Source organism: Artemia sp. Qi Xiang Cuo, chromosome 1 (assembly GCF_049724085.1).
Source record: "Artemia sp. Qi Xiang Cuo chromosome 1, ASM4972408v1, whole genome shotgun sequence".
In the NCBI taxonomy this organism is placed as follows: domain Eukaryota; kingdom Metazoa; phylum Arthropoda; class Branchiopoda; order Anostraca; family Artemiidae; genus Artemia; species Artemia sp. Qi Xiang Cuo.
Genome location: NC_142794.1, coordinates 13,328,841 through 13,342,443, shown reverse-complemented (window position 1 = coordinate 13,342,443; position 13,603 = coordinate 13,328,841).

Here is a 13,603-nt window from a genome sequence, read left to right as displayed (position 1 = left end):
GAAAATATTTTATGTATTTAATTTTGACGGAGAAACAGTTCCTTTTGACTTTGGCTGCCGCGCTCGTAAACACATAGGAAAAGGGGTGATAGCTAATTTTAACCTCGCGTAGAGCATTATGTCAAAACCAGAGCGGCATTTTTATTAAAAATTGACAGAAGTCAGTGATCGCTTTAGTTGGAAATATAGAAGGAAGGAATTTAACGAAATGGTATTTCTTTTTGCGAGAATTTGGGATTGTAAAACAATGGCGGGAGGGTAAAAAGAATATATTTTATGTTTTCTATTGATTATAATGATGTTTGTATGGTTTGGGGGGGGGGGGGTTGGGGTAAAGGAATATATTTACGTTTTAGATGAATATACTGGAGGATGTCCAAGGAAGATTCGTTTGAAAATAAAAATGCACTTACATTGCTAATTGCGACTGTCAATGCTTCTAAAGAGTTAAATTTATCCATTGTTGTTTACACAGTGTCAAAATACTTTCTGATAATTTAATCACATTGCATGTCCGTTATATACAAAATCTCACGAGCGAATTGTTATGTGACGGGGAAACAATATGTAACCAGCCCTCTGATTGGCTAAGACGGGAGATGTATCCGACCCTTTGATTGGCTGAGAAGGGAAACACGTGATCTAACTGTTTCCTGGAAAGTGATAGCATTTGGCGAGAGCAACAACAACAAATACTATTTCTGGATCATAACATTCAAAATCGATTACGCAATCAAATTCTCGGAAATTCACTTCCCCCTCGAGTCCTAGATCAATAACACTGTTTCCGTTAGAATTCAATGCGCATGTGCAACCTTCGTTCCGGAGTTATTACACATAGAAATATCAAATAAATCGACCTTGGAAAAAGAGGTCATTGACCGATTACGCAATCTTTCTCCCTAGGGACTCTATGCCCATATATGGACTCCCGTCAGTATTAAAAATGCTGACATGACCACGTGGTCCTGTCACGAGTACTAGGGTCACTTCTACTAATGAGCCCTCCCACGATATTCTAGGATCACTGGGTCGATACGATCACCCCTGAGGGAAAAAAAACAAATAAACACGCATCCGTGATATTTCTTCTGGCAAAAAATGCAAAATTCCACATTTTTGTAGATAGGAGCTTGAAACCTCTACAGTAGGGTTCTCTGATACGCTGAATATGATGGTGTGATTTTTATTAAGGTTCTCTAACTTTTAGGGGGTCTTTCCCCCTTTTTTTGAAAATCAGCCAAATTTTCTCAGGCACGTAACTTTAGATGGGTAGCACTATACTTAATGAAAGTTATATATTTGACATCAACATTGAAATCTGATTCTTTTGATATATCTATTGGTATCAAAAACCCGTTTTCTAGAGTTTCGGTTACCATTGAGCCGGGTTGCTCCTTACTTGCAGTTCGTTACCACGAACTGTTTGATATAATCTGTTCCTCGCATAGCAGATTTTTGGGTATTTCAGATGGGGTCGCCAACCCATCTTTCTGATTTGCTAACCACTGGTTCAATCATCTGTGATATTTAAATTTTTTGCATCGTTTTGGGAGGGACTTTTGTTTTTCTTATCGCGAATCCGTAATATTTCTCTTTATTTTCATTGTTTATTAGATTGATACTGGCGCTATGCTGCGCCATTGCGGCATCTTGCGGCGTCACGTTGGGTTTTACTATGTTCTTCCATAATTCCGCTATTTTCTTAATTTTGTTTGACCTGTACTGTCGCATATCTCCTATTTTTATTTTCGCAGATTCAATACTTTTATTATTTAAATTTACTTCATTTCTGCAATGTCTCTCAGGGTAATTGAACAAATTTCCAATTATGCCATGTCTTTGCGATACATGAGGTTCAAAATACTGCGAAATTATACCACCAGAAATTCTATTTACTGTTATGTTGTCTTTGTAACCTCTGTCACGATTTTTTAGGGTATAAATTTCTTCCCGTATCTTAGCTTGGTAGACATGCCTCTCCCTGTCTACGTCTCATAATCTTCTTTCAGACCTTAAAAAATTTGTGCCCATAAAAGCCTCATATGTAAAACTGTTATATATTATGATATTTTTCATAAAGGTTATCTTGTCTCTTTTCACGTTTAGGCAAATTGAATCTTTTGCATTCAATATCTGACCAGTGACACTTGTTAAATTTGGATTATTAGGGTTCCTTTGTTACCTAATATGCCGATGCAACAAATTAAATACGCAAGAGTTTATGATACTAATTATTGCACCGGAGTCAATCAAAGCCTTAAATCAAACATTTTCTACACAGAAATCATTAAAAATAGGTAACTTGTTATTAAAATAACTACAAGACGGCACTAATATTGTCTTGGACCTATTAAATATTCCGGGCACTCTCTGGGTCCAATTTATATTTCTGAGGGGTCTGAAACGTTTCCCTAAGGATATATTTCGTTTGTCGGTGCCTGTAATAGGTATTCAGACGTATTAGGCTCCGTGGGCATATTTAATTGATTTACATCTGCCTGCCTTTGTCATGTATTATTACGGTAACGTGAATGTCTCGTGTCGGTGTCGCTTGCTGGCAGTGACTGCCAATGCCGTTGGCTTGCAAAATTTTCGTTTCCCATCGGCAAATTTTCGTGATTTCTATATTGCATTCTCGCATTATATTGGCTTTGGCGAGTATTTGGGTTTTCAAATCGGTAATTAATTTGTCTGTTGGGGGGAGGGTTATACAAATTTGGTTGTTTGCATTTCAAAAATTTCGGAAGAATTATCTGAATTCTCATATAGAACTGTGTTCGTTTGTCTTTCTTCTTCTTTGAATGCACAATCTTGCGTATGGTTAGAATATTACGGTGGAATTATCAAGTATATAATTTGAATAAGTAAGTATAATGATAAGTAATCATTCTTTTAATACACAAGTTTGAGTAGTTCCAGAACCCCATGCCTACAATTTTCCAACCACTAAATGGCAAGGGGTTGGGGTCAGGGGTGTAATTTCTTATGGAGCAGAGTGGGGCAATTGCCCCTTCCAGACCTCAGTTTCCCCCAGACCCCATTTTGCTCCCCCTCCCCTCCCCTGCTGAAATATAGTTTCTCTAAAAATGTTGTCAAAACTAGATAAGCCTGCATACTTCAAATATCCACTGAAACAGGTCAGTTTTCTTTATTACATCTTTACCTTTTTATTACTATATGGCTCATTTTTCAGTTTTCTCTGTTATTTTTATCTGATTTGAGAAAATTGACTTTAACTTTGCCCCCCCCCCTCATAGAATTTTAAAAAAATTACGCCATTCGTTTTTGGCATGGATTTAGTAATCTACTAAGAATGCTGTTGCAAACCATGAACTGGATTACCTCTATTCCCTTTTGAGTCAAAATGCTTGACAAAATACCTTCACGGGACATACTTTAAAAATGAGTTCGTCACATTTGCAAAAACACTGAAATTATCTGAAAATGACCATATAGAAGGGATAAGACCGTGATTAAAAAAAAAACAAGCAAGGATCAAACGCAAAACGCTCTGATTTGCAATACCACCCGAGATACAAATGCGCCTATACCGGTACGTGTGATGTCGACACGTGCGATACCCATAGAGCGTACAGCCCTTTTCCCAGGGACTATCGAGGATCATATCATCACCAAAACCACAGATAGCGGAGTTTTAAACTATGTTGAACAAAATGGCTATCTCAAAATTTTGATTGGATAGCTTGGGGGGGGGCTATTGGGAGGGGGGTAGTCCCCCCAATCTTTTTGGTCACTTAAAAAAGGCACTAGCAAATTTAATTTCCATTCAAATGAGCCATTAAACATCTCTCTATGATGTTCTGGTAATTCGTTAACCCTGGTGAAAAAAAAAAGAAAACAAGGAGACGCATCAGTGCTACCCACTCAAAAAAGTGATTTTCCTTGCTGTTCAAGGTGGAGGACTGTAATTGTCCTACTAATTGCATCCGACTATGCTGATTCCAATGGTGTACTTTTTATTTTCATCTGTCGCCATTTTCAAGGGGTATCAGGCTCTTTTTCGAAATCACCATAAATTTCTATTTGCAATAAACTTTTAAGATTAACCGAAACAATAGTTACCATTCCTGAATCAGTGTCAGATGGCAATTTTTTTCACCAGGCAATTTTTCCCCTTATATAGCAATGAAAAAATTAGTATTTGTAGCGATGAAAAATTGGTTGGCTATACTAAATGTGGTACTAAATACTGACCGCGTCAAAGGTAGTACTATGCCCAAAGGTCATGAACTTGCACCTTGTAGTTTCTCCGATAGCGCCGCTTATAGCGCTGAAGATTGTGTCAACAAGGCCTGCGCCACACTCAATTATTGAGTGAAAATAAAATGTACAGCCATGTAAACGTGACCTCTTTTTTTTGAGCTATCTGGAGATCCAATTCCCTGGGAGCATTACCTTGGAGATTTTGCGAACTAATTACCTGTCGCTAGGCTAAATACGGACATATAAAATGGAATAAACACAGATAAAAAGAGATAGATTTATTGAACTTACATACTTAGGTGCAGAGCAATGGGTCACTTCAAATGACAATAACGGTGACAACGATGGAAGAATATAAGAATTCTGTCTGAATGGTCCTGATTCTGATTTACGAATATCTTCAAAAAGCACTTCTACCCCACTATCAAACGTAGCTCTTCAGTCCTGCGCTGTAAGAACTGGCTCATAATTGGCCCGAGTGGTTCAAGGATGCGAACCTTTCGTCCAATAACTTCTTTTAAATACTTTTGATGATTCAAGCGTTCACACGGTTCTTACCATTTAAACTTCCTTTGAAATATTGTGCATAGCATTTTTATTTTATTAATTATCCTAGCGAAATTCGAACGGCTAGCTTCGTTGTCTGACTGAAGCTAGAATGTAATTTCTCTTTTTGCTGATTAAGAATTTAGACTCTTGGAAGCGGTATTTGAACTCAATTGGGGGACGTTTAATTTCTTGTCCGAATCATCTTTAGAAGGAAAGAATCTTGTATTTTAAATATATCGCATTTTGCTCCCAGTACATATCACCCGTCGTATTTCTTCTATTTCTTCTACATAATTATTTTATATTTATGTTATGGCTTAAGCAGGAGTGCTAAAAATTTTCTCTATTGCTTTTCTTGTTTTATTCTACATCCCTATCTAAAATTCATCTCCCGGACTAAGATTATTAATGGTTATAGGCTAGCTAATATACTAAAGATTTTTTTTTCGATTTTTAAAAGGTTTTTTTTTTATTTTGCTGTTTATATGACATAATCCATTACATATAAACTACGGTAAAGGGATAAAATAATAATATTAAACCTAATTATACGTGAATCTCTTGGTACATACATGAATGATTTATAACAAACAATATTGGGTTTACCATATTCACTGGTAACATGAAAATACTTTCACTATTGGGATTTTTGAGTTGTCAAAGTTATTAGGAAGTAACATATGTAAATTCACATCTATTTTATTACCTTCGAGTCCTTAGTGTACTCAATCCTCCTGTTGTAAATTATTGTCCTTCACTTTTTTCGTCTTGGCAAAATTCTATAAAGCACTTAAAATATGGTTTGTGCATGGGACAGTTAAAGCACGATTGCTTATGATGAGCCTCCTCTAATTTTCAAATGGGAAATGATGCTTCCAACTACAGGTGTTGGCTTACGGTATCAAGGTTCACTCTCACCTGCTTTTCCTTTGATAGTTCATAGGGTGCCTTATCATTAAGGGGTCGAACACTAGGCGTGCGTTTATTTTCTTCTCAGCATATCATTTTTAGGATATTTTGAGGCCCATAGAGAATGTATTCTCGCGTAAAATTGTTCATTTGTGCCTTTCATAAAATTGTTCGCTCATGGCTTGTGTCGATTAACCCTTGCGGTGATTCCTAGGTTAATCACAGGGGAATTGAAGTTTGGATTTGGATTGGGTTGACATCCAACTATAGTGACTCTTTTAACATATTGTCTTTAATTTCAACTTCAAACATCTTCAAATATCATTTAACTTCAAATATCGTTAAATATCGTTTATCTTGTACTGCTCAATGGGGTTCTCAGAATTAAACTTCATAATGTCTTTAACTTCAACTTCAAATATTTTCAAATGTCTAAATATCATTTAACTTCAAATATCGCTATGTATAATTTTGTTTCAAATACCATCATTAGACTGTCAAATTATTCTGGGGCCGAAAATGGGTATCAATGGTGATATCTATGTATTTATATCTTGTGCTGACCGATGGGGTTCTCAGCATTAAACTTCAAATTGTCTTTAACTTCAACTTCGAATATCTTCAAATGTCTTTAAATATCATTTAACTTCAAATATCGTTAAATATCATTTAACTTCAAATATCATCACTATACAGTCAAATGGTTCTGGGGTACATAATGAGTATCAATGGCGATATCTATGTATTTATATCTTGTACTGACCGATGGGGTTCTCAGCATTTATGTGATTATATAGTTCAATAAAGCACTGGATACTGAGATTCAAATATAGTGTTACCTGATACGTGATATGGTTCATGGTCGAAGAAACAACGATCAAAGGTAACTGTTGTTTTTGTAGACGAAGCTGGGATGAAAATTGCCTGGAGTCTATGGTGAGTACTCTTCGTTGGTTGAGATTTGATGAAAATAGATGCTACTAGGCTGTATCTGTACTGGGCAACTCATTGTAATGCTCAATATCAAATGTGTCCATCCACTTCCTGTAATAAAAATAACGAGGCAGAATCACACGTTCTTTGAATTAAATACTTATAGTACAAATAAGTCATGTATTGATTGGGTTATAATAAAACGACATGGTTCCCATGGGGAAATTCAATACTTAGAAGTTTCATCTAAGTTGTTATAACCTAACGACGTTATAAAATATTAATTCTTCAACTTTAAGTGTGGTCTCTTATTATACTTTCTAATATACACTACTACATACACTTTATTTTAAGTTCTTTCAACACTTAGTTAATTTTACATTCGATTTAAAATAATCATTTAAACAGAGTGTATGCTACATGGTTAATTTTGAGGTCAAACTTTACAACGTATTTCATGCCTGCATTGTTCACGCACGTCCATGCTGTTTAAGAAACGCCTTTTGCAGCGTTATAACCACACGGTTTTACGTAAACGATACTACAATGAGGGAACAAGACATAACAAGGACGAGTGGAGACCTCTATACCCACTCGTTTTCTAATGTTTTCCCTATTTCTTGGCTTAGACGTTCTCATTGGATTCCGAGTTTAGCCTCTGCATTTCTGCTATTTCTCCTTGTACTTCTCTTGGTTTTCGCCTTCATAGTCTTAGAATTTTTTGTAATTACAAGTCAACATTGGTGCCTCATATTCGCCTTTCGAATAAGGTAATTAGAAGCAGGATTTCCAAGTTTGCCCGCGTAGATTCCGGTTGATGCTTGGCAAAGAATATAAGCGTAATGAAGAATTGACATCAATATCTTTTCAGAAGGCTATTGTTTGAGCAAACCCTTTAGCACTAAATAAATAAATATGATATTAAAGTCTTATTAGAATCCGTTAAGCGAAAAACACCTTCACATTAATAGGGAATTCCTTGTGGGTTTTACTTAGTCGCCATTGGACATGCACGGGGTTTCAATCCATATATCTTAACTGATCAAATGGTTTTAAAATTTTATATATTATTATTGAGATACAATTCCATATCCGCCGTGAAATTCTACATATAAACGTACCAATAGCCAACTATAGATAAAGTTCGGATCGGATTTTTGTATCCCTCCGTTTAAAAGTATTTTTGCCCCTAATATTGACTGTATGGTCCATATATTAGGACTGACTTTATACATTCTCCAGCTTATAATGTGTAACCCTAATGAGTCATACTTAGTTACCATTTGATGTATATAGGGTTTTCTTATGCAAACTTCGATCAATCAAATGATTTCAAAATTTAAGCATCACTTTTGAGCTTTACATCAAATATATGAATGATTCTTTTGTAGTAGATTTATCTCAGTTTATCATAATTAAACCGTTTTTAATAAAATTTAATTAAGTTTGAAAAAAAATTAAATATAGCTCAATTTATTCAAACTCAAATTATCTAAATCATTAAAACGGTCTATGTTTAACGTAATGATGTCTTAAACTTGTTTTCTCCACAAGCTTCCCACGAAATATGGTCCAACGCCAGTTGTCGTTCTCAGTAGACCACTAGCTTCCTACCTTTTGTTGTTTTCTGATCCTACCTTTCTCTCTAATCACCAATGTTTTGATATCACTCGTATTATTGTTATTTTTTTTAATTAATATTGACTTGGTTAACTTTACTTGCACACTGTTAAATTTATTATGGTGGATCACAAGTTGATTTTTATAAGGGATTTGAAATTCTTCTTTACATTAATTAGGGATATTTCCATCTGTCAGGTTTTTAACCGTTTTGCCTGACTGTGTCGTTATTTTCTCCGCTGTTTCTTGCGGTTTTTTCTTTTTCGGTTTTTCTAGCGAAATAAGGTCAAACTTTTGTATTGTTTTTTCAAAAATTCCTGCCCTTTTAATTTCGTTTGTTTCCCGTGTGTGGCTGCTGAGGTTGGTCTTGATTTCCCTATTTCTTTAGCTAATATATGGTCTGATGCGCCGTCAGACTCTTTGGAACTAGTTTCCGACGAACCGGATTAGAATTTTTAGAGATGGCACTTTTAAAGGTATCACCTGCCCTTCCTTCGTAAGTTTCTACTCCTCTGGAAGTAGAAGGTTTATTCCCTACGTCCTCGTCTTGAGTCTTCAACTCGGGAGATTTGAAAGATTCTTGAGAGCTTTGGGAGGAATCAAGAGTTTTTGCGGGGTTCCTCCATTGTTTGAATGCCATGTCCTCAGGGGGATGGGGCATTTTTTGCACTAGGGTTTCCCTCCATGAAGTCCACTGTTTAGGTTTGACCTTGGACACAGTTATATCATGATATTGACCTTGCTGGTCTTCCTTTGGAGTTTTATTCTCGGGCAATGTACTTTGATTCGTTTTTATGGGAAAATTTATTAAATCCATAGTTTCTCGCAGGTTTGTTTTAGTTTAATCTTTGGGAGGAGTTTACTTTACAGTAATACCGGGGGTTTCTACAGCTCTGTTTAATTCTTCCTGTAAAGACAGGGGCCTTTCTATCGGTGTTGCAGGGGAAACCATATCGTCTGGAAATCTTTTGGGGGGGACATGGGGTCAAACTTCTATCGGGGAAAAATTGGGTTTTTGGAAATATTGTATAATCTAAATCTCCTGCGCTCGCCGATGAGTAACTTTTTGGACTTTTTGGCGTTTTTATTCTTACTGGTATAAGGGATTTTTTCTCTGGAATAACTAGATTTTTCGCTGCTAAAAATTCTTTAAAGATCTCCTCGTCACGGTCATTCTCAAAATAGACTAGCTTGAAAATAAAAGGTTTGAGCTCTGTCAATATTGACCTATGGGGCTCATTTTCTGCTTCTGACGAATCAGTGGAGGAGGGATTTGATACCCATCTCTCTGAAAATTTGGCTTTTATTATTCGGCTAACATACGCCTTGTAAGTTCTTCCACTATCGGGGTTTTCCATTTTAAAAGTATATTCGTTATCGTACTTTTTGACTATTCTCTACAGTCCAAAATATTTGTTGGAAAGTTTTTTGCCTTCCGTTTTTGCCTCATTCTTTAGGTAGACGCAGTCTCCTACTTTGAAATATATACTCCCCTTGACTTTGGGTTGGTTTCTTAGCTCTTGGTTTATTTTACATTTTTCCAACTCTTGCCTAACTATTTTATAAGTTTTCCTCATCCTATTTATGAATTCTTGTTTGTAATCTTCCGAGTTATTATAATACTGCCGAGATTCAATAATCTCATTATACGGGATTCTGAAATCACGACCAAAAAGTAAATAAAATGGATTGTCTTTGGTTGTTTCTGAATAGGCAGTGTTTATTAAGTTAGTTAAATAAGGTAAAAATTTATCCCAGTCGCTCCTATTGTCTTTCGTATAAATACTTAATGCGTTCAAAAATATTTTATGCCTGTTTTCTATTTTACCATTAGCTTGTGGGTGGTACGGGGCTGTCACCATTTTTTCTATATTAAGAAAACTCATTAAGTCTTTTGTTACTTTCGAAACAAAATTGCTCCCGTTGTCACTCAAAATTTTACTAAGAATGCCAAATTGTAAAAATAATTTTGCTAACGCCTTACTTGTGGCATAAGCACCTTGATTTTTTAATGCTTTTGCAAAAGTAAATCCGGAAAAATGATCTATAATCAAAAGAATACAAGTATGGCCTATGCTAGAAACAGGTAAGGCTTTGCATGTTCCGTATTGATCAAATGAGATAATATCGAAGGGGTATTTTGCTATCGGGATCCTCTCCAGTGGAGGAGCAGGGTAAGCTGGGGGGATTTTTCTTAAGTTACATGCTTCGCATGTACTTATAATTTCTTTAAGTTTTGTCAGTGAAGACGGCATGTAAAAATATTGTTTCAATTTATGGAACGTATTCATTACCCCTAAATGTCCACCTGTATCTGAATGAAAATATTCAAATGCAGGCACTATTAAGTTTTGTGGTAATACAGGTATTATCGAGGTTTGGTTTCTATTTGTCTCAGCAGTCAGAATTCTACACAGTATTTCTTCATCCAGATCATAGTAAAAATTATCTATCTCTTTTCTAAGAGTTTTGATTTTATCCGGTAACGCATCATCATTCACAAAATAATCAATTAGTGCTACACACATTTCGTCCTTTTTTTTGCTTTCTTTTTATATTTTCCAAAGGCAAGGGACAATAGTTAATTTTATTTTCTTTTACCGTGTGTTTGACTTTGTTTTTCTTACATCCATGTTTGCTCTTAGCATTTATAGCGTTAACTTCATTTTCCTCAGTTTCCGACGGAATATTTTCTGGGTATCTACTCAAAAAGTCACAAGCTGCATTTTGTTTACCTTTTAAATGTTCAAATTCGTAATCTAGGTCTTGGATTTTCATAATCCATCTAGCTAGAAAGCCCGTGGGGTTTTTAAATGTGCGCAGATGCTGCAAGCTTTTATGGTCTGATCGTAGTATAAATTTTCTACCAATTAAATAATGTCTAAACTTGTCCAAGTGGTAGATAACAGATAATAATTCTAAGTTTGTGGCGGAATAACTACTTTCGCCTTTTGATAAAGCTTTACTTGAATAGCATATGACTTTTTCTATTTGTTTTTGTTTAGGCGTTCCCTCAAGAGGATTGGGGTTTTCTACCGGGATTATTTGCGAAAGAATTGCCCCAATGCCTTTTGTACTAGCATCGGTTGTAACTATAAATTTTCCGTTTTCGAAATCAGGGAGTGATAATACTGGTTCAGAAGTGAGTGCCTTTTTGAGACGGTCTAGGGAAGTTTGAGCTTCCTGGGACCAGGTAACATTATGGGAGTTCCCTTTAGTTAATTCTGTGAGGGGTTTCGCAATTTGGGCATAATTGCGTACGAATTTTCTAAAGTAGCCAGTAAAACCTAAAATTCCCCTTAATTCTTTCATAGTTCTGGGGGGCTTGAGGTTTTCAACACATTTTATTCTACCAGGGTCTGGGGATATCTCTCCCTGGGTTACTACTACTCCTAAAAATTTAATTTTAGGTTGAAATAAATTTACTTTCTCAGACCGGAATTTTAAGTTGCCTTGCCTGAACTTCTCGAACGCCTTAGCTAACGTTGCTAAGTGTTGTTCAGTGTTTTCTCCCACGCAAATAACATCATCAACAAAATGAATTATATTCTTTAATCCTCTTAACAGGTGCAATAGGGGTCTACATAGCGCGCTTGAACTTGTTTTCAGTCCGAATGGTACCCTTAAGTATTCATATGAACCACATTCAGATGCTGAAAATGCAGTTTTATGGACATCCATTTCGGCTATTTTCACTTGGTGGTAGCCTTGGGTAAGGTCCAAAGAAGTAAAAAATTTTGTTTTTGCTTGAAATTGAGTCAAGAATTTCATCTATTCTTGGTAGAGGAAATTTATCGCTAACTAGTTGTTTGTTGAGGGCTATATAATCTACTACGAGTCTAAGATCTCCATTCTTTTTTGGTACTAAGATCACTGGTGCACTATACGGACTTATACTTGGGCGTATAATTTCATTTTTTTTTCTAATTCATGGATTTTATTCTTTAACCACTCTTTGTGTTTATATGGCACACGAAATTACTGTTTTGTTACAGAATTACCAGTAGTTAAAAATTAATTTTAATAATAAGGTATAATCCCCATGTCATCTTTAGAAACCTGAAAAAAAAATTTAACATTATAAAAAAATTAGCATACTTTTCTCTTAATTTACATGTCCTTAATATTATCCATATTAAATTTGTTTAAAAATTGCGAAAAGTTAAAGAATAATTGTTATTTGAAGTTTTAATACCGTTAACTAGGTTTCTTTTATAATTTTCCCATCTATTTAAATCATTCTCCGTTAAAACCTGGATTTGAACTAAACACGTCCCCTTTTTAATTGTAATTGTATAATTTTCATGGTTATTAGATATTCAAATTAAACCGTCTCCTTTGACATAAAGTACAGTGTGTTCCTCACATAACCGATTTTCGGGTATTTCCGATGGGGTTGCAAACCATATTTCTCATTTGGGAATCACTGGCTTTATGATCTGTGATATTTGAATTTTTTGCATCGTTTTGGGAGGGACTTTTGTTTTCCTTATCGCGAATCCGTAATATTTCTCGTTATTTTCATTGTTTATTAGATTCATACTGGCGCTATGCTGCGCCATGGCGGCATCTTGCGGCGTCAAGTTGGGTTTTACTATGTTCTTCCATAATTCTACTATTTTCTTAATTTCGCTTGACCTGTACTGTCACATAACTCCTGTTTCTATTTTCGCAGATTCAATACTTTTGTTATTAAAATTTATTTCGTTTCTGCAATGTCTCTCAGGGTAATTGAACAAATTTCCAATTATGCCATGTCCTTGCGATACATGAGGTTCAAAATACTGCGAAATTATACCACCAGAAATTCTGTTTACTGTTACGTTGTCTTTGTAACCTCTGTTACGACTTCTTAGGGTAGAAATTTCTTCCCCTACCTTAGTTGGGTAGACAAGCCTCTCATTTGCTACGTCTAATCGTATTCTATTAGACCTTAGAAAATTTTTGCCTATAATAGCCTCATATGGAAAGTTATCGCATATTATAAAATTTGTCATAAAGGTCCTATTGTCTCTTTTTACGTTTAGGTAAATTGAACCTTTTGCATTCATTTTATGGCCTGTCACACTCGTTAAATTAGGATTATTAGGGTTCCTCTGTCGCCTAATATGCAGAGGCAACAAATTAAATACGCAAGAGTTTATGATACTAATTGTTGCACTGGAGTCAATCAAAGCTTTAAAATAAACATTTTCTACACAAAAATCATTAAATATAGGTAACTTGTTATTAATATCACTACAAGACGGCACTAATATTGTCTTGGACCTATTAAATATTCCGGCCATTCTCTGGGTCCAATTTATATTTCTGAGGGGCCTGAAATGTTTCCCTGAGAATTTATTTCAAGTGTCGGTGCATGTAA